Genomic DNA, 21,297 nt, shown 5'->3' with positions numbered 1-21,297 from the left:
TGTGTGTGCAGAGAGAGAGAGAGAGAGAGAGAGAGAGAAAGGGAGAGAGAGAGAGAGAGAAAGGGAGAGAGAGACATTGCTGACCTCAAATTCCTGTTACTATCATGTAAAATATGAAATATCCATCAATTAAAATATGGCACTTCCTACCCATAACAATTTTATGTATTTTATTTCACATGTTATACTACTGATATAAGCAAATTTTTGTATTAGCACAAACACATTTTTCATCTTTGTCCTTAAAAAGAATTTGGAAAAATGTGTATTAACACTTTCGCAGCTTTAAGAAAATATTTTAAACATCCTTTATTGCTTTTAAATAATATAGCTTTGGCTTCCTTGTACAATGACAGAATAAAAATAAATATTAAAATCCTTTAATTCATATTTTATTAGTACCTACATATGAAGTAAGTAACCAAATTATGTACCGACAAAAAAAAAAAACAGTGAAATGTTAATATTGTTCATGTTTTCTCTTGTATTGATTACTCTAATTAATTTTTCAGATAATTACTTTAACAGAAGTATACTTTTACATGGAAGTTTTTGTCCACATTTATTTTATTTTTGTGATTATGTGTGTGACTCTGTGCGTGAGATACTACATATGAGAGCCAGTGGCTTTAGGGGCCAGAGGCATCAAATCTTTCTGGAGCAGGAGTTACAGGCAGCAGTGAGCCCCTCCATGTGGGTTCTGAGAATTCAACTCAGGTCCTCTGAAAGAGCAATATGTGGTCTTAATTTATTTATTTTCCTCATTAAAAAAATTTGAAAGTATATCATTACATTTCTCCATTCCTATCTGCCCATCCAAACCCTCCAATATGTCCCTCCATCTCTCCTTCAAATACATGACTTCTCTATTCATTAATTGTTGTTGCATGCATAGATGTATGTGTACATAGATATTCTTAAATATAACCTGCTCAGTCCAAATAATATTGCTTGTACGTATTTTTTCGGAGCTGACCATTTGGCAATGAGCAACCAATTGGTGTGCTCTCCTCTAGAGGAGGGCTGCCTCTCCTAGTCTCAACTTTACTCAGGCGCCTACAGTTCCTGTGTAGGCTTGAAGCCTCTGACTTTGTCCACCAGTGTTGTGCTTGCTCAGTTTATGTTTGCGTCATCATATCCATGGGACTTTATGGGTGGAGCTTCTGATGTTACTAAGAAACACAATCTCACAGCAAATTCCCTTACCCTCTGACTTTTCCGCTTCCTCTTTGGCAATGTTTCCTTAGACACAGGTGCAGGAGTGTTTGCAGACTTATCAGCTGGGCCCAGCTTCCATAATTCTTCATTTTGATAGGTTGTGAGTTTTCTGTTTCAAAGAGAAGCTCCCTTGATAAGGAGTGAGACTTACACTTATCTACATTTACAAGGATAAATATTTACAAGGTAGTTAGGGATTATTTATGACTTACTAAAATGACAGTTGGAGGTCATCCACTAAGATACATGATTTCACTAGCCTTGGGTAGTTGCTAGGTGTACAGTACAAGGTAGTATTTCTTTCTTGTTGAAATGATTTTAAGACCAATTAGAGCAGTGGTTCTCATCCCATGGTTCCTGACTTCTTTTGGGAGTTGAGCAACCCTTTCTCGGGGGTTGTCTAAGACTATTGGAAAGCACAGACATTTACTTTATGATTGACAATAGTAGCAAAATTATAGTTATGAACCAGCAACGAAATAATCTTATGGTTGGGGGTCACTGCAGCATGAAGAACTCTAATAAAGGGTCACAGCATTAGGAAGGTTAAGCCCATCGAAAGAGAAAGATGTTGGTTACTGTCAAGGCTTGTGTAGCACTATGCACCTTTAGGGTGGTTGTGGCATTCTAGTCATTGCTGTGGTTTATAGGTATCATAGCTGGGTAGGACTGTTGGTTGCTTCCTCTCCTTTGGAAGTAGACACAATCAATTCTTTGCAATTAAAATATTAAAATGTTACCATTTTAAATCTTGGTAGATTTTTTAATTTAATTTAGCTCTTTAATTTTCACTTTTATGGGTTTTTGTTTGTTTTATTGATTGATGTTGGAAAATAAATTCAGGCTTTGTGAATGCTAACCAGATATCCTACCACTGAATTATTCCCTTAACCAGTGTTAAAACTGAGTGAAAAATTTTATCAGATGAAAGATGTATGTCACTGGCCAAAATAACAAAAACAATCATATTAATAATAATTTTGCATAAAAATAAAAATTTTATTTAAAAACATCTGAGTGTGCAATGCAGGATTATTGTGAATTATTATGCTCACTAATAAGGATTAATTATTTCTCTGTATAAATAAAATTACATATCAATTCTATTCTTATTTTCATCTTAGTACGGAAAAGTGCATGATATATATGATAACTTGGTCATGTAAACAATCACAGAACTAGTTTATTATAATAATATCTATGAATTATATTAAGTTGTCCACTGTATACCTAAAACATGGATACCTAAAACTGAAGGAAAGCTGAAGATGAATAGTTAGAAACTCAAAGAGGAAACTCAGAGGCAAGCCTCACCAAGAGATTACCAGAGATGGAAGAAAGAATCTTAGGCATTAAAGACAATATAGAAAAAATCAATACTATAGTCAAAGTAAATGTTAAATATAAATAAATCTAGTCACAAAACATGCAGGAAATCTGGGACACTATGAAAAAAATCTACAATTTGTTGGAATGGAGAACGGAGAAGAAACCCAGGTAAAGACACAGAAAATACTTTCAACAAACTCATAGAAGAAAATTTGTCCAACCTAGGAAGGATGTGCCTATTAAAGTATAAGAAGCATTCAGAATATCAAATAGACTGGACCAAGAAAGTCCCCTAGGCACATAATAGTCAATACACTTAACCTATGAAACACAGAAAGAATATTAAAAGCCTCAAGGGACAAAGACCAAATGCCACATTAAGCCAGATTTGTTAGAGTAACATCTGACTTGTCAATGGAGACAATAAAAAACAGAAGGTTCTGAATAAGTGATCTAGAAACTCTAAGAGACTACAGCGGTCATTGCAGACTATTACACCCAGAAAAACCTTCAGTCTCAAAGAGGTTCTTTGTCTCAAAGTGTTAAGTGAGCTTGGGTTTTGTTTCTTTCTTTCTTTGTTTTGTTTTTCTTTTTTCTACATTAAGGAAGATACATAGCCATTCACTGTCACGTTTTTTACCTAAAAATGAGAATTGTAATTCCCATTTGCCATAATGCTATGGGGGTTAGGCTTGAAATGCACATAATACATAATACTGACGCATAGTAGTGGTTAAGAAATGATGACTATCAAAGTGAACATGGAATTGGCAAAGCTTTTACTAGCAAAATAAACCAATAAGAAGTGATGAAAGAAGTAAATCCATAGTATATAATTCTAAAATTAGAAAATTGAATATCTTCCCAAGGTGTCTATTTAGTAAAACAAATTTAAGACTTGACTATTAAATGAATAAATCAGTTAAGTTACCTGGAAAATGTACTAATATGTTTATAGCTGTCAGATTATAATTAAATAAGATAAACTGTTGAGAAATAGTTCTTGGGAATGATATGATGTGGGAGGTCCTTCTGTCTATGTGTTGCTTTTATTTGTTAATGAATATATAACTGCTTTGAGCCTATGGCAGGGTAGAACAGAACTATGTGGGGAAAGTTAGGCTGTATGGTGGGAGAAAGAAGGGCAGAATCAGAGAAAAGCCATGGAGCCACCGGAGATAGACTAGATGCTGGGAACTTTACCAAGTAAGCCACAGCCATGTGGCAATATAAGATTAATAAAAGTGGGTTAAATTAATTTACAAGCTAGCCAATAAGAAGCTAGAGCTAATGGGCCAAGCAGTGATATAATTAATACATTTTCTATGTGATTATTTCGGGTCAAAGCTAGCCGGGCAGCTGGGAACCAACAAGCAGCCTCCTTCTCCAACAATGATAGAAATCTATCGAGTAATCAATCACTATATAAAAATATAATATATCCAAAATGTTTTAGAAATAACAGTGTGTTAAACTAAGGGGTCAGGTCTGGTCTGTTTGTCAGACTTCTCAATGACTTTATTATATTAAGTTGATATCATATGTACCATTTCCAAAATGTCAATATATATGGCCCTCTTTTTAATCACTTAAGAAAGCTCACAAGGCTAGCTCTTTATGACAGACTTTAGGAAACAATGTAATGACCAAATGAAATTTATCTGGGATATAACTAGATTGAATCAGGAATTTAGTTCTACCTACATTCAATCAAATTACTCTCCTGAGAAACTATTAGTATTCCCTCTGGCTTTGTGATGCTAACTGTGGAAATCAAACTTTGTTTTCCCCCACAAAACCCTGTTAGCTACTTGGCTATTTTTTTTTATAGACATAGTCTGGCTTCAACAGGAAAGGGTGGTAATTATGGTATTATCCTATAATTCGTGATCCTAGAGAAGCTAAATAAGAAGATGAACCCAAAGAAAAACATATAGGCATCCTCCTGGATATTAACCTTCATCAGGCGATGAAAGGAGACAGAGACAGAGACCCACATTGGAGCACCAGACTGAAATCCCAAGGTCCAAATCAGGAGCAGAAGGAGAGAGAGCACGAGCAAGGAACTCAGGACCGCGAGGGGTGCACCCACACACTGAGACAATGGGGATGTTCTATCGGAAACTCACCAAGGCCAGCTGGCCTGGGTCTGAAAAAACCTGGGATAAAACCGGACTCGCTGAACATAGCGGACAATGAGGACTACTGAGAACTCAAGAACAATGGCAATGGTTTTTTGATCCTACTGCACGTACTGGCTTTGTGGGAGCCTAGGCTGTTTGGATGCTCACCTTACTAGACCTGGATGGAGGTGGGTGGTCCTTGGACTTCCCACAGGTCAGGGAACCCTGATTGCTCTTTGGGCTGACGAGGGAGGGGGACTTGGTTGGGGGAGGGGGAGGGAAATGGGAGGCGTTGGCGGGGAGGAGGCAGAAATCTTTAATAAATAAATAAATAAATGAACTAAATGAATTTCTGAAAACTACAACTTTTCATCAAGTTTTACTGTTTTGTGCATACAATGCTCATATTTCCTTTCCAAAGTTTATGTTAATCTTAAAATTTAAAAGAATGAATAAAGCATTTGTCTTCATGACAGGCCCTAGAGGCAATGGGACCTGAGAGAATGAAGCCTAAAAATAAATTGGACTAGACTCATGCAATAGCCAACTTCATTTAGAGCATCAGATAACTTATGTTCTGAAGGTTGAGCAAGGCTGTGTCAGGAAAAATCATATGAGTTCAAGCTGTATATAAACTCAAGGACAGGCTGTACTGGAACATATTTTTAAATAACAAAAGTAAATCAACTGATAATCTGAAGTAAACCCACTCCTATTTGTTACATATGAGAGGGACATAAAAGTCTATGCCAAGAACAAATCCATGTTTAAAGTAACAGAGGTCACAAGACTCTTGTTTTCCTGCAGTTTTCTCACAAATACTTAGACCTCTCCTCACACAGCTTCACTCTTGGACTGTAATCCAACAACCAGGGTGTTGTAATCTGAGCCGCGGGGCTGCGTCCCCAGCACCCCGGCCGCCTGGCTATCTTATGCCTCGAAATAACAACACACAAATTGTATTCATTTAAACACTGCTTGGCCCTTTAGCTCTAGCCCTTACTGGCTAATTCTGATATCCCGATCAACCCATCTCTAATAATCTGTGAACACTGGTCTTACCAGGAATGATTCACCATGTCTGACCTGGCGGCTTGCTTCATCGCGTGCTTCTGCCTGGGAGAGCAGAGCATGGCGTCTCTCTGTGCTCACTTCCTCTTCCTCCCAGCATTCTGTTCTGTTTACTCCTCCCACCTACGTTCTAACCTATCAGGGCAAGCAGCTTCTTTATTTAATCAACCAATGACCTTCCTCCATCACTTCCCCTTTTTCTGCTTAAACAAAAAAAGGAAGGCTTTAACTTTAACATAGCAATATTACATATAACAAAACAGTTATCAAGCAAGAATTACAGTTACAATATTTATATTTATTTTATCTTTTATCATAACAGTGGAAAACTCTAACTCTAACTATCTATCTATTCTGCAACTCCATCAAAGACTCCAGCAGAATACAATATTACCTAAGCAAACAAAAAGTAAGCAACTTTCAAACTCTAGAAATGACAGAGACATCTTGCTGCCTGGACAGTCACCCAAAGTTTCTCTCTACTGTTGGGGCATCCATCTTCAGCCTACAGGCCCATAGTTTCCAGCAGACATTTCCATGACAGCCAGGGTGCTGGGGACGCAGCCCTGCCGCTCCATACTACTACACCAGGGATTTTAATTTTTGAATGAAAGGGTGAGAATTAGATTTCAAAGTGAGCAAAAAGAAGAATATCCCAATAATATTCAATCAACAAGACTGCTAGGTACTGGGTGGAGGTTAAAAACATCTTGAATGTGAGACAAACTTACAGAAATATCAAACTCTCCTAAAACAAGAACCTTTTTTGTTTCTTCAAGTTGTATTGCCTGAATCACCTCAAGGTTTATGTCTGTGTTTAAAGTAGAAAAATAATACTTATGTAAAAATTGAAAGTATTTTTAAAAGAATAAAATGAGATTTATTGTTACCATTATCTGGGATCCTCCTAGTCAGACAGAAGTACAGTGGAACGGAATCTGGAGAGTGAATAAGGGAAGGGAATCCTGGACCCTAGTGTGTAGGGAAAAAACTGTCATCTGAGCAGCAGGTTGTTTCTGAATCAAAATGCATGTTTAGGAAGATCAGAATGTTGAAATGAGGAGGAAGATTCCAGGAAGAAAGCAAAATCCAAAGTGCAAGATAATGGAATGAAAAAGGAAAAAAAAATAGATTCCCAAATGAAAGACCATACTTATGGGTCTTAGAGGATGGAAATATTCTACGGCTCATTTTCCTCCCAAAGTTTTGAGAGCTGACCTCTGACAGGCATAGAGAGACATCCAGGAAAAGCAGTTGCCCAATGAAGGCCACCATCACATTTTATGTTTATATTTTTTTTAAAGCATTTTACAGAATTTCACTGTAGATAGTCTTTGGATGTTAGCCAATGATGCCAACATTGTCCCCAAATAGTTTGTGCTGTCATTGCTGTCACTCCCCTTCATTCATTCACATATTATGTGTCTTTTGAAAAGTGCTTTTTATTTTGTTTTAGATGCTTTCTCCTTCTTTGACAAAATATCTGGCAGCCAAAATTTCTGTGGAAAGTCCTGTATATCTGTTGCTTTCATTGATTAATGAACAAAGAAGATGCTTTGGCCTGTGATAGGGCAGAATAGAGTTAGGCGCTGAAAAGTAAACTGCATACTGGGAGAAAGCAAGCAGAGTCAGTGAGATGCCATGTAGCTGCCAGAGGAGAAAGATGCAAGCTGCCAGCCTGAACCTTGCTGGTAGGCCACAAGCCTCATGGTAAAATATTAACTAATAGAGATGGGTTAATTTAAAATATAGAGTGAGCTAGAAATATGCATAGGCTAATAGGTCAAGTAGTGCTATAGTTAATACAGTTTCTGCATGAATATTTCAGATCAGGGAATGAATGAGCAGCCCCCAGTTACACAAAATATAGAATATATTTTGTTTTACAGTTTCAGATGTTTTACTCCAACATTGTGGAGAAGAGTGGTTTACTTGGTTGGAGACAGGAAGAAAGAAAGGGGGTAGAAGAGGGGACCAAGGCAAGATATATCTCTTAAGGATTTTCCCCAGTTATTTACTTTCTACATGTAGGTCATTACTTCTTTTTCTTCACCTACCAATCATGCCATCATATTATGATCCCATCCAATGTTTCAGAACTCCCATGATCTAACTGTGTTGTAATAGGATTGGCGGGCTGGGCTGCGTCCCGCCACCCGGCTAGCTTTACCTGAAATAATTACATGGAAACTGTATCCTTTTTTTTTTTTTTTTTTTTTTTGGTTTTTCGAGACAGGGTTTCTCTGTGGCTTTGGAGCCTGTCCTGGAACTAGCTCTGTAGACCAAGCTGGTCTCGAACTCACAGAGATCCGCCTGCCTCTGCCTCCCGAGTGCTGGGATTAAAGGCGTGCACCACCATGCCCGGCGGAAACCGTATTCTTTTGAACACTGCCTGCCCCATTAGTTCCAGCTTCTTATTGGCTAGCTCTTACATATTGACCTAACCCATTTCTAATAACCTGTGTAGCCCATGAGGTGGCTTACCAGGGAAGATCTTAACCTGCGGCTGTGTAGGGAGTGAGAATCATGGCGACTCCTTGACTCAGCTTCTTTCTCCCAGCATTCTGTTCTGTTTACTCCACCCACCTAAGGGTTGGCCTATCAAATGGGCCTAGGCAGTTTCTTTATTAATTAACCAATGAAAGCAACAGAATAGAAAGAAATCACTCCCACATCATAACTGCCCTTGGAAAATCCTCACAAACACACCAAAAGGAATGATTACCTAGTCTTCTAGGTATTTTTAGGTTATTCAAATTGGCAATCAAAATTGATCATCACAAATTTTCAGTTCAGTTTGTTAAGGGTGGGCATTTTTTTATACTCATTTTATTGACAAGAAAGTTATGCCTTACACTCCTTAAACAGCTTGGCTAGGCCATTATCCACCACATAGCTCTAAAATGTATACTTTTACCTTTTATGTCTCTCTGGGGCCCTATGTTCTTTCCATAACTCCCAGGAAAATCATTCCTTCCCCCCACTTTCTATGGTCTTTTGACCATTATTAATAATATATACCCAGCATACTTTCCAGTCCTTTTTATCATATTATAGAAAGTTACTACCATTTGATTCATGGCATATTCTGAAAATATTATCAACCATCAGCTTTCATCTTAAAGAGAATAAGTGCTAGGTTTCAAATCCAGGACACATGGCTGAGGTGTCTGTGTAACATTAAAAAAACCTAGCCTCCAGGTTCTCCCAACATTCCTCAGTCCTAACCTGTTCCAGGGTGTAGCTTGCAAACCCCTCCCTCTTCCCTGAACCCTCTAGGCCAGATGCTGGGCTGCCCTTCCCCCAGAGACTCTTCTGTATATAATCGAGACATTTTGCTTACTTGTCCCGTTTTTGTACCTTTTGCCTCCTGGCTGTTGTACCCGGTTTCTTCTCTCTTCCCTCTCCCTTCCCTTCCTTCTCTCTCCCACATGACCCAACTCAGCCTGGTCCTGTCCACTCTGGACTTTCTCACGTGTCTCTGTCTCTGGCTATGCTCTCCCATATACCTTCTATAAACTTTCTCCTCCACCTTACCTAGGAGCAGCTGTGTGCTTTTCCTTTCCATTTATTTCTTTATTTATTCAATAAGCAATAGTTATTCTGTAGACACTGAGTTCCTATAGCCTGGAATCACAGACTTAGATTATGCCACATCCCATGTTCCTTGAGTTAGAATTACTAGGATATACCCCTGATTTTTAAATCAGAATGGGGTCTTTGGTATATTCTTTTGGCTTTTAGTTGATGAAATTATCTAAATTTTGGTTACTTTAAAGAAGATTTTGTAACTAATTTTAAACATTAGTTATTGTAGTTAAAAGTATTTTGCAGTTTGGTTTGTTTTTATCTAATATACCAAATTTTATAAACATTCAAATATTTGTTAATTTAAAAAAGCTTTACAATCACTATGCAATTTTTTTAAGGAATATTCTAAGTAGGTATCACTCTCAAAATAGATTTTTTCTAATGGTTAAGGTGATGTCACCATCAAAAAACAAAGGCTTTGTCCAATAGGAAATCACAAAAAAACCTAAAATTTAATCATAGTGATTAAATTTCAAATCATAGGCTTGAAATGTCCATTTAGTAAAAGTATACAAACATGTCAATACTTAAACATATACTGTAGAAAATCAAACATTAATTTTATCTCAGGGCATTGAATTAACCTTTAAAGATTTTTATAATCTTTGTTATTTTTAACTTATCAATTTTAAGTAACCTTTTAGAACAGACTTTAATATTATTACGTTTGTTTGTTTTTTAGAGACAGGGTTTCTTTGTATAACAAACTCTCTTGGCTGTCCTGGAACTTGCTATGTAGATCAAACTCACAGAGATCCACATGCCCCTGCCTCCAGAGTGCTGGAATGAAAGGCATGTGCCACCACACTCCACTTTAACATTATTATTTGATTATTATTACAAAATTTAGAAGTCAGTCTTGATGAAGTTTAAATGAAAGCTCAAAAGACTCCGTGTAAAACACAGAAAGTGTGGTGTCCTCTATATCTAACAGTTATAAATACAAAGTACTTATTATTTTTGCTCTTACACAAATTTAATTCCTTGTTAAAGATTTAATTTATTATGATAGATTCCTTAAGATGGGCAGAAAAAGCATTTACTTTTTACTAGTGTTTTTGAGGAATCCAAAACAAGAAAAGGCATCCAGAGTTGGGCATTTAATACTTTATTATATATTATATATAAATATGTGTTAACTAAAGGACATTATCTGTAATCTCTTCGGTTATCTGTTTAAGCTTCTAAACAGGTTTTGAAAATGTCAACTTTAAAAAATTTAGGGTTTTCTGCTACATGGGCCTAGTTAAAATAAGAATCTTGAAGAAGTCATTCGATGTTTGTTTTTTGTTTGTTTGGTCGTTTTTATTTGAGAGGCAAAGTAGTGGTCCAAATATCTTTAAAATATTTGTACTCACATGAAATCACAGACATAAACTATTTTCTTAAATCTTTTTATTCCCTTTGGAATAAAAGTCTTCAACATCTCAAATGAGAACAATTATTTAATAGGAATAGCATATCCTGCAATAGCAGTAATCATCTCTTAAAGTTATTTAATAGCCTCAAGCAATAGGGACCATGTTATAAAACCATAATTGGCATAAGAATCAAAGAGACGACAACCTACCAGAAATGCATTACTATGTTTATATTTCTCTTAAAAGCGGATTTATTTATTTTTTCTAATTTAAAAAGTCAGGTGTTTCAAAGAAGCATTTAAAACAATCATCCTTTTCTGTTTGTATTACCTATATGGTCACATTTATTTATACATTTTGTATTTTAGTATTTTGCTCCTTAAAATGTTGATTTACTATAAGCTTAAATGAATCTGGGCCAAATTAACATTAGTTTACATAAGTATTTACTTCTCAGCTAATTTGGCACTCACTACCTTACGACAAAAAAGAAAAAAACCATTAGCACATGTAAACAGACAGCTTATATAAATACATAATCACACTACAATAGCTAAAAAAAACTCCATTAATCTGTGCATCTCCACGGGGTCATGGCCTGCTAGCAAAGTTTCAGTGCATCTGTTTCCAGTGGCAGCTCCATGGCTTTTCTTAACTCTTCTTTCTTTCTTCCAGCATTCAGTTTAGTTTTTCCTGCCTATCTCTATTCCCTGTGCAGGCCCAAGACAGTTCTTTATTAATTAACCAACCATATTCACAGCATACAGAGGGAAATTCCACATCAGAAAAAAATAATAAAAAGGAAGGATGTGATTGTTTCTAGGTATGGTAGAAGAAAAAGTTTATTGTCAATCAAAGGGGGAGCTTAGCCAAAGTCCAGAGTAGACAGGACTCTGAACTGTGTGAGGGGAGAGGAGAGAGGAAGAGAGAGGGAAGATTAATGGAGATGGGTTAAATTAATATGTAAGAGTTATCCAATAAGAAGCTAGAGCTAATGGGCCAAGCAGTGATTCAATTAATACAGTTTCTGTGTGATTATTTTGGGGCTAAGTGGCCAGGAACCAACAAACAGCTTCTCCTAACAACATTTTTCACTCAGGGACAACACAAAGATCTTAGTAAACAAATATCTCTTAATTTATATATAGCTCATCCTTCATACACAATTTATACAGACTCACCCTTACTTTTAACAGTTTACGTTATGAATATTTTGAAGCTAGACAATAGTAGCACAAGCCTTTAATCCTAGCAATTGGGAGGCAGAGTCAGACAGATTTCTGAGTTCAAGGCCAGTTGGAGCACAAAGTGTATTCCAGTACAGAAAACATTACACAGAGAAATCCTGGTGTGAAATAATGTTCTTGTACACTGTAAAGGTCTGTCACTCATATTGGTTTAATAGAATGTTGTCTGGCCAATAGCCAGGCAGCAAGTATAGGTGGGCAATCAAACTAGGAGAATTCTGGGAAGAGAAAAGGCAGAGAGGCAGTTGCCATGCAAACACAGAAGCAAGATGAGAATGCCTTACTGAGAAAAGGTACCAAACCATGAGGCTAAACATAGATAAGAATTATGGGTTAACTTAAGTTGTAAGAGATAGTTAATAATAGGCCTGAGCTAAGAGTCAAATTGTTTATAATTAATATAAGCCTCTGTGTGTTTCTCTGTGATTGAACAGCTGTAGGACCAGGTTAGACAGAAAATTCCATGCTACAAATGGCACCCAATGTTTGGATAGAATTTCCATATAAAACCTTAGAAAACTTTTGAAAAAAAAAAGGATTCTAGATAGACAAGAACAGAGTACAGCTTCTTGGTAATCATCTTCACTCCTTTAGGCTCTCCAGATGGCAAGCAGAGGTGCAGCTCCTCTATGATAGGCTTCCTGATTCAGCATTAGCAGCAAGAACTTCACAGCTCTTTTAAGAGGCCCTGTCACCAAACACTTAAATGATGGTTATGAGCTGCCAGCATCAGACTTATTGGTGGTGACATAGGCTTAGAAACTCCATAGAGTTGTGGCGATAAATGCACACTGTAAATGTTTGTCATTCTTATTGGTTTAATAGAATGCTGATTGGCTAACACGAAGGCAGGAAGTATAGGTAAGGAAAGCAGACTAGGAGAATTCTGGGAAGAGGAAAGGCAGAGACCCAGTTGCCACTGAGACACAGAGGAAGCAGAAGGAGAATGCTTTACTGAGAAAAGGTACCAAGGCACATGGTTAAACATAGATAGGAATTATAGGTTAATGTAAATTGTAAGAGCTAGTTAATAATAATCCTGAGCTAAGAGGTCAAACAGTTTATAATTAACGTAAGACTCTATGTGATTCTTTGGGACTGACTGGCTGTGGGACCCAGCAGAACAGAAACTTTTATGCTACAAAACCCTGTCGCAAAAAAAAAAAAGAAAAAAAATTTTTTGATAAGTTCATAAAGTTTATGTTACCAATTAAGATGAAATTTTATATAAGTATATATTTAGAATCTGTTTTGTAAGAAAATCTTCATCAAAATCTATGTATAACAATAAATTTATAGTTTAATAAAATATAACTCTAAAACATAGTGCTTTATTTAATCAATTAGCATTTTTAAGCTTTATAAATTTTTACATATACCCAAGTACATAAGTTAATAGATTTTAAGATGTCTGGAGTATCCAAATTTATGAAGTAGTACACGCTTATCAGTCTTTAATATCTTATCAATTATTTAAATTTGAATCTGCACATACATTTTAATTTGACACTAAGTTAGCAAAGCTAATTTTAGCACTTAACAAAAATAAATTTCAAAAGAGAGCTGAAGTGACCACAGTTTGTTAAAAATCCTTTTAACACAAACAACATGAAAACAACCAAATAATATAAGGACAGTTTTAGACATATGACACAATTACATAACATCTGGTACACTTAGCTTAGAAAAAAAACGTAAAACGCTTATCTCTACTTCTTTAGGATGCAATAAAGGATTATTAACCCAAAAGATAGAAAGGTAAACTTTTTAGGGTCATTTATGTACACTATCACATCCCTTATGAAGAAAAAGATGCTTTGTTTTTTTCTTCTTTTTCTATTGCATGTTCTTGACCCCCCTGAGTTCTCTTATTGCTCTATGACTTGAAGTACTACATTGACTATGTATGAAAAGGGTGAACATTCTGTTCTTGTTCATGATTTTTAGTGAAAATGCTTTGAGACTTCTCCTATTTAGATTGACTATAAACTTGATATAAATGTTATAACTTCTTATTGTTGACAACATCTCTATGATGAATTTATACCTTCACATATCATTCAAAATATTATTGGAATACACTCATGCTTAGTCCCATGGATGTGCATAGTGCACATGAAATAGATTGGCACAACTCCTCAAATGCAGGAGAAGATGGACCTGAACTAAAATCTGGATGTAGACATGTTCTCAAATTATCAGTTCTTAATACATGCCAGCTTCCTAAATTTTACCATCTTAAAACGTTTTATTAATTGCCAAACAGCACATCGGTAATCTAATCCTGAGTCAGGGCAGAAGCTTAAGGAAGACAAAATTCTCTCACCATAAATACCCTATATTAAATTAATGTCCTCTAATAAATCATCATTATATAATAATGATATCAAAATATGTTCCTGTTCTTCAAATGACCCAATTCTTGCATAACCATATGGAAATTAGAACTGATTATGCTATGTAGTGTGATGTTTTTCACATAAGCTCCATCAATAGGCTATGTTCTCAAAATTAATCCAATACAATGATATAAGAAGCTATAACAAAGTTAAAAACAGAAGTTTCTACCTAAGATGTATTACATTGAACACTCAGAGAAACATTCTTTCCCTAATTTAGAACAGGTTTGTATGTGGCACATGTTACCTGTAGAATATTTGGGTAATTACTAATGTCAGTTGTACTTCTTTTGGAGGCAAGGGAGATAGGTTATTGGCACAATAAAACTTCTAGAGGCATTGAAATGTCAGTCTAATCACGAGAACTATTAAGGCTTTTAATTACCTTCTGTGAGTTCTTAAAATTGCTCTGGTAGCTGCAGCAATTGGTAGATTTCTGACAGACCAGCTGCAATAAACTTAATTTAAACATTTTTTTCCCTCTGAAGCTTTGAGAAAAGAAAATCTGAGATCAACAACTGCTTGAGATTCTATTTTGTTTCAGGCAATGTTTAGATTTTTTGGCATTTGGTCTCCCACAGAATCCAACTTCTTTCTTTTTTTTTTAATTTATTGATTTAAAAAAAAATACCAATCCAAGTTCCCACTCCTTCCCCTCCTCCCGTTCCCACCACACACCCTTCCTCTCCACCCTTATCCATTCCTCAGAGAGGATAAGGCACATGGCTTTGTGGAAGGTCCAAGGCCCTCCCTACTATATTTAGGCTGAGCAAGGTATACATCCAAAGAGACTAGGATCCGAAAAAGCCAGTACATGTAGTAAGGATAACCCCTGGTGACACTGCCATTGACCCCTCAGTCTGCCCAAGCCATGCAACTGTCAAACCCATTCAGAGGGACTAGTTTGGGCCTATGTTTGTTCCTTCCCAGTCTGGCTGGAATTGGTGAACTCTTATTAGCTCAGGTAAACTGTTTTAGTGGGTGAGTCCATCATTGTATTGACCTCTTTGATCATATTCTCATTCCTTCCACTCTTCAACTGTATTTTGGGAGCTCTGTCCATTGCTTCAATGTGGGTCTCTGCTTCTATTTCCATCAGTTGCTGGGTGAAGGTTCTATGGTGATATTTAGGATAATTCATCAGTCTGATTACAGAACAAGTCAAGATCAGGCCCCCTCTCCTCTATTGCTTAAGGTCTTAGGCGAGGTCATCCTTGTAGATTCCTGGGAATTTCTCTAGAGCCTGATTTCTGATAACCCTATAATGGCTTCCTCAATCAAGATATCTCTTTCTCTGCTCTCATCTCTGTGCTTCCTCCATCTCGATTTCCCTTAAGTTCTCCTAAACCCTCTCCTTCTCCCCTTCTCTTCCTCTTCTACCCTCTCTTCTCCCCACACCCCTATGCTACCAATTTTGTCAGACAATTTGTCTGTTTACAATTTTCAGGTGGGTCTATATATGTTTTTCTTTGGGCTCCCCTTATTACTTAGCTTCTCTAGGATCATGAACTATAGGCTCGATGTCTTTTGTTTATAGCTAGTATCCACTTATGAGTGAGTACATATCATATTCCTCCTTTTGGGTCTGTGTTACCTCACTCAGGATAGTGTTTTCTAATTCCATCCATTTACATGCAAAATTGAAAACTCAAGTCCAAATGGATTGAAGACCTCAATATAAGTCTGACCACACTGAACCTGATAGAAGATAAAGTGGGAAGTAGTCTTCAATGCATAGGCACAGGAGACCACTTCCTAAATACAACCCCAGTAGCACAGACACTGAGAGCAACAATAAATAAATGGGACCTCCTGAAACTGAGAAGCTTCTGTAAAGTAAAGGACACAGTCAATAAGTCAAAAAGGCATCCTACTGAGTGGGAAAAGATCTTCACCAACCCCACATCAGACAAAGGACTCTTCTCTAAAATACATAAACAACTCAAGAAATTAGACATTAAAGTTCTTTACAATCTACTTTAATACATTAAAATGTCCACTTCTTAACTATGTTGAGTTGATTTACCTTGGCTTTATGAAACCTGCTAGAACGATTTGAATCTCTCTTTCCTGGGGCTAGTTGTCAATAAAGCTATGCAATTGTAACTTCTTTCAGTGTGGCTCCCTTATAGCCAGCATTTAATGGTGACTCTGCTTATGCCTCTGCACAGAGCACATCATTCCAACAGAAGCACACATTTCTCTCTGTACTTACTATTACACATTTTATTTTCCAGATTCCAGTTCTCAAAATGAGACAGCATGTGATAATCAGCTATAGCTGCTTGGTAGGTTCCTTATTTCTGCTTCGTAGGTTCCTTATTTGTATTATTTTTGGCAAGGGCCATGCTGAGCAAGAGGCCCATTGGAATGATATAGTTATCTCAATGTCAAATCAATAATTAATACTGAAAATGTAAAATCTGTACTTTCTAATATCTTATGTGCTCTTTGTTTCTTATTAGAAGATTATATTCCATACCCATCATGTTTGAATTAATCTGTCTGCCTTGTATTTCTAGCTGAAATATATAAACTTTCTCTACATTTTCTGCCTTTGAATATTTTTCAGCTTCCCTATTGTTTTACTCATAAGCCCTAAGTGAGTGACGATAGGCTCAGTAGGACAGAGCTCTCTGTCCTGAGGTCCATGTGATCTTCACCTTCTAAGTACACTTGGCATTGCAGTGAAATGCAGACTCTTCTGGACCTGGGGTCCCCAGGACCTTTGACCCTTGACCCAAAGCCAACCATGGAACTGATGTGGTTTAAGATAAGATGCATAATCCAAGGTGCCTTTTGCATCTGGGCATAACCTACATATTTTATATACCAGAAACATCTGGGTATAGTATCAAGAAAATCCAAGAGCACATTCCCAGGCAATGTTGCATAATTTATGATTAAGGTTATTGTAATATCTAACCTTTAGTAAATGCCAGCTGCGTAATGACAGCTAACGCGCTGTCTTACAGGCACAGCATGTCGTCAGTGCAGCCAGACCGTAAGAATCTCATTAATAAAACTCTTTAAATGGGAAGTGGTTGGGCTCCAACCACAGATGATTAAAAGTGACAATGCTAATTGAATTCAGAGGTATCTACATGAAGAAGGGTCAGAAAAATCATTTAAGTATAAATGATATTGGACTGACTTGTTACATGAAAAAAGTATTAGCTTCCTGCTGTGTTTGGCAAGGGAGGGGTAACTGTTTCATGTTTTAAAGAGAAGAATCTGTATGAGGCAGTATGCTATACTTGCCACAAAAAGAAATTCGCCCACTGGATTAGAAAAAGGAATTATAGAAATTTCACTGACACTGAAATCAGCACGGAGTGATGATTGATCAAAGGAGGATACAGTTGCTCAAAGAGTGGGTTTGATTCTTACTTATGAAGACTTTATTTTTAATGTAGCACAGGAACAAACTAATTTCTATGGTTTAATATAGTATATTCCCTCTTACAATATGTTGGAATTTGGTTCCTTTAGTGACAGTATTGTTAGGGAAGACCTTTAAGAGATGATTAGGTCATTAAGAGAAGTGAGTATCTACATCTCTATCTATCATCTCTCTGTCTATTGTCCATCTGTCTGTCTATCATCTACTTACCTATCTACCAATCTATCTATCATCTATCTATCTATCTATCTATCTATCTATCTATCTATCTATCTATCTATCATCTCTCTTTCATGAATGAATCCATTACTACACAAGGAGATTGTTATCAATCTGTCTCTGACTCCTATGGGTGTTCACTTGTCTTTCCAATATTCTGTCATGTTATGACATGGAGGAGATTATTGCCAACTATTGCCATTAAATAAATGCCTTTGACCTATAACTCATCCAGCCTCCAATATTCTCTTACAGCAACAAAAAGCAAACTAAAAAAGATAGAATTTGAAATTCAATATTATTTCTCCTTTCAGACAGCTTAATTATTTTACCAATCATCTCGAACTCTCATATAGCTGATGCATTTTCACGTTTTCTCATCTCTTAAGTCTGCCATGCTTGCAACATGTTGGGAATTTGTACCCTCTCCTCTTCTTTATACCACTCTTTCTTTAAATTTCAGCTAAATGTATTCCTGTTCAGTACTAATTCATACATACTCATATTGATACATATGAGTATGTGTATGACTGTGATTTTAAAATAAATATTTCCTCATCCTCTTTCATTTTCTACAATTAGATTACAAGGGTACTAGACGGTGCTAGTTTGTATTGGAAATTGATTAAATTTTTGATTGATTAAATGAACAGACTGTGCTTTCCTCTTTGGTGGTAGCTTACAATTCCTTACACATCTCTCAGTTCTTCTTGGTCCTAAATTTTCTCTGCATGGCTTTATGTCCTGCACTCTGACAAAGAAGTATTGTTGATCAATTTTCCAAACCATTCTCTAACAGTGACTCTGGGCTTGCTTTCCTGTTATGTGCTTAAGTAATAATTCTCAATCCCAGTATGTCTGTGAGGGTATTTCCAGAAAGAGTTAACCCAAGAGGGAAGACTCATCCTGAATGTGAGCAGCACCCACCCATGAACAAAGGTCCCAGATTGAATATAAAAGGAAAAAAGGAAGAAGACAGCTGAGTACCTGCATTTATCTTTGTGTTTTATGACTACAAATTCAATATGATAAGTGTTTTTACCAACCCACTATCATGCTTTCTCTATGAAAATAGTTTGAATTTTCTGAACTATGTGCTCAAATAAGCCTTTCTTGTCACAAGTTACTTCGTATTGGGTGTTTGGTGACAGAAACCAGAAAAGTAACTAGTATATTAAGGCTATCCAGTTCTCTGACATCTCATTTATACTGCCATGAATCATGAGGTGATTGCATGAAGGTTCAACACCACTCTCAAAGTGGTGAACTATGGTTAAATATGAGTTTTATTTGCACTAAAAATTAGATATCTCAGATCTAAAACATTTTATAGGTTAATTATAGTTAATGGACACCTATCCATTCACCAATGTGGATACATACTCTTCACTGAGACCCAGAAAAACTTCTGGAAAGTTTATTACGTCATAGACCATAAAGAAAGTCTTAAGAAATACAAAGAATAATTAACTGTAGCTTACTGGATCACAGAGGCACAAAACTAGACTTCAAAAGGAATAAACACTGTATACCCTAAACAAATACTTGAAAACTAAATAAAATGCCCTTGATGAACAGAATATAACTGAGAAAATTGATGAGAAAATTTCAGAATTATTTTCAATTAAAAAGAAGTAACAGGACAACTGAACAGAATCACTGGGCTTTATATCACTAAAACAGTTCTAAAAGGAAAGTTGTAGCTCATCTACCTTTAAAAATAAATCATATATATGTCTAATACATAGCCTAATAAAGAACTTCATATTTCTAAAATAACAGCAAGCCAAGCTCAAAAGCACTAGAAAGCATGTTCTGTGCAGAAAGTCATAGGAATTTTGATTGGGGTTGTGTCGAAGAGGAATGGGAGAAGCATGAAATGCTGTCTTCCTGACATTATGTGGCATGCTCAGTAGCCTGCACATGACCTGTACAAAAACAAGCAAGCCCCAATTCTGGCATAAATGGAGGCTAACCTTCGAGATCACTCCCTTTACTGAGTAGCTCTTGGCAGTTGGGTTAGAGAGAATCATTTATCATTGATGGTGTGGCAACTGATAGGCTTCCCATGTTCCAGTGGATAGCCCCACAATGATGCACATAAGAACAGTACTAACTTGACTGTGTAAATTCTCTAAAGAAGTGTGTATGGAGGTGGTAAGGGGGAATATTTGACAGGTCTGGTAGAATTTAAGTGTTGGGAGCAGAGCACAGAGGTCCTTGTACTCACAGATCTCCATAGAAATCTGAAAGTTAAGCACATAGGATTGTCTGTCCAATAGGAAAGATGAAAAATCTGTTCTTCTATTCAGAAAGCTGAGATTTGGAAGTTAATTAACAGCCTGGTGTTCTGTGTTATCTATTGGGCCAGGCCACATCATGATCTTGCAACCAAGACTGTAGCTGGCTAGTAATCTAAATACCCTGATAGCCAGAGGTTCTCTCAAGCTCCCACAATCAGGACCAGAGGTGGCTAACAGCCCAGATGGTCTCTATGCTCTCTGTATGACAGAGACCAGGACAGACTCTTGGGCTTTTAACTAGTAAAGGTAGCCTACCTATAGAACCCATCTTCTTGAAGGAAATGCCATGTACCCTGAGTTAAGTTTCAATATAATGCCTCTTTGTGCATAGAGGATTGTATTACACAAGGAAAGTTTTTTTTTCCCAAATTATACTGGGTTTAAATACATTGAGAATAAACTGCCTGTTACCTGATCAAGGTTGACAAAGTCAACCTGTACTGTACAATCTGTACATTCTTATCTCTTTGGGGTTTGCTTCCATGTATAAAACCTTCAGGGATCCTCACATTGAAGGACTAAAATAGGGGGTAGATATTATCATTTTTAAGTGTATATATAAATAAAATTTTCAAATAAAGAAAATAAAGAACTTGCTGAGAAGGAAATTAGGAAAATGATTCCATTCATAATAGCTTTTAACCCAGAACAACAAAACCTACCCAAGGAGGTGAAAGGCCTATACTATAAATATTTAAAGATGTCAAAGAAGTAAACTGAAGAAAAAATGGGAAAATTTGGCAGAATTAACATTTTGTAAATGGCTATATTATCAAGAGTGACTTACAGATCCAAAACAAAATCCCAGTCAAAATTCCAATGATTTTTTTCATAGAACTGGAAAAAAGGAGTCCTAAAATTTATATGGAAACCCACAAAAGACGATGGATGTCTAAAGTACCCTAGCCAGAATGAAAAATGCTTGAGGTTTCACAATACCCAATCTCGAATTATAGTATCATTCCAAAATGACAAAAAAATCAGATACGTAGACCAGTTGGGTAATGTAGAAGATCCAGAAATAAACCCATAC

This window comes from Microtus ochrogaster, chromosome 4 (assembly GCF_000317375.1).
Source record: "Microtus ochrogaster isolate Prairie Vole_2 chromosome 4, MicOch1.0, whole genome shotgun sequence".
In the NCBI taxonomy this organism is placed as follows: Eukaryota; Metazoa; Chordata; class Mammalia; order Rodentia; family Cricetidae; genus Microtus; species Microtus ochrogaster.
The sequence above is the reverse complement of the archived record's forward strand: the minus strand, read 5'-3'. Positions refer to the sequence as shown.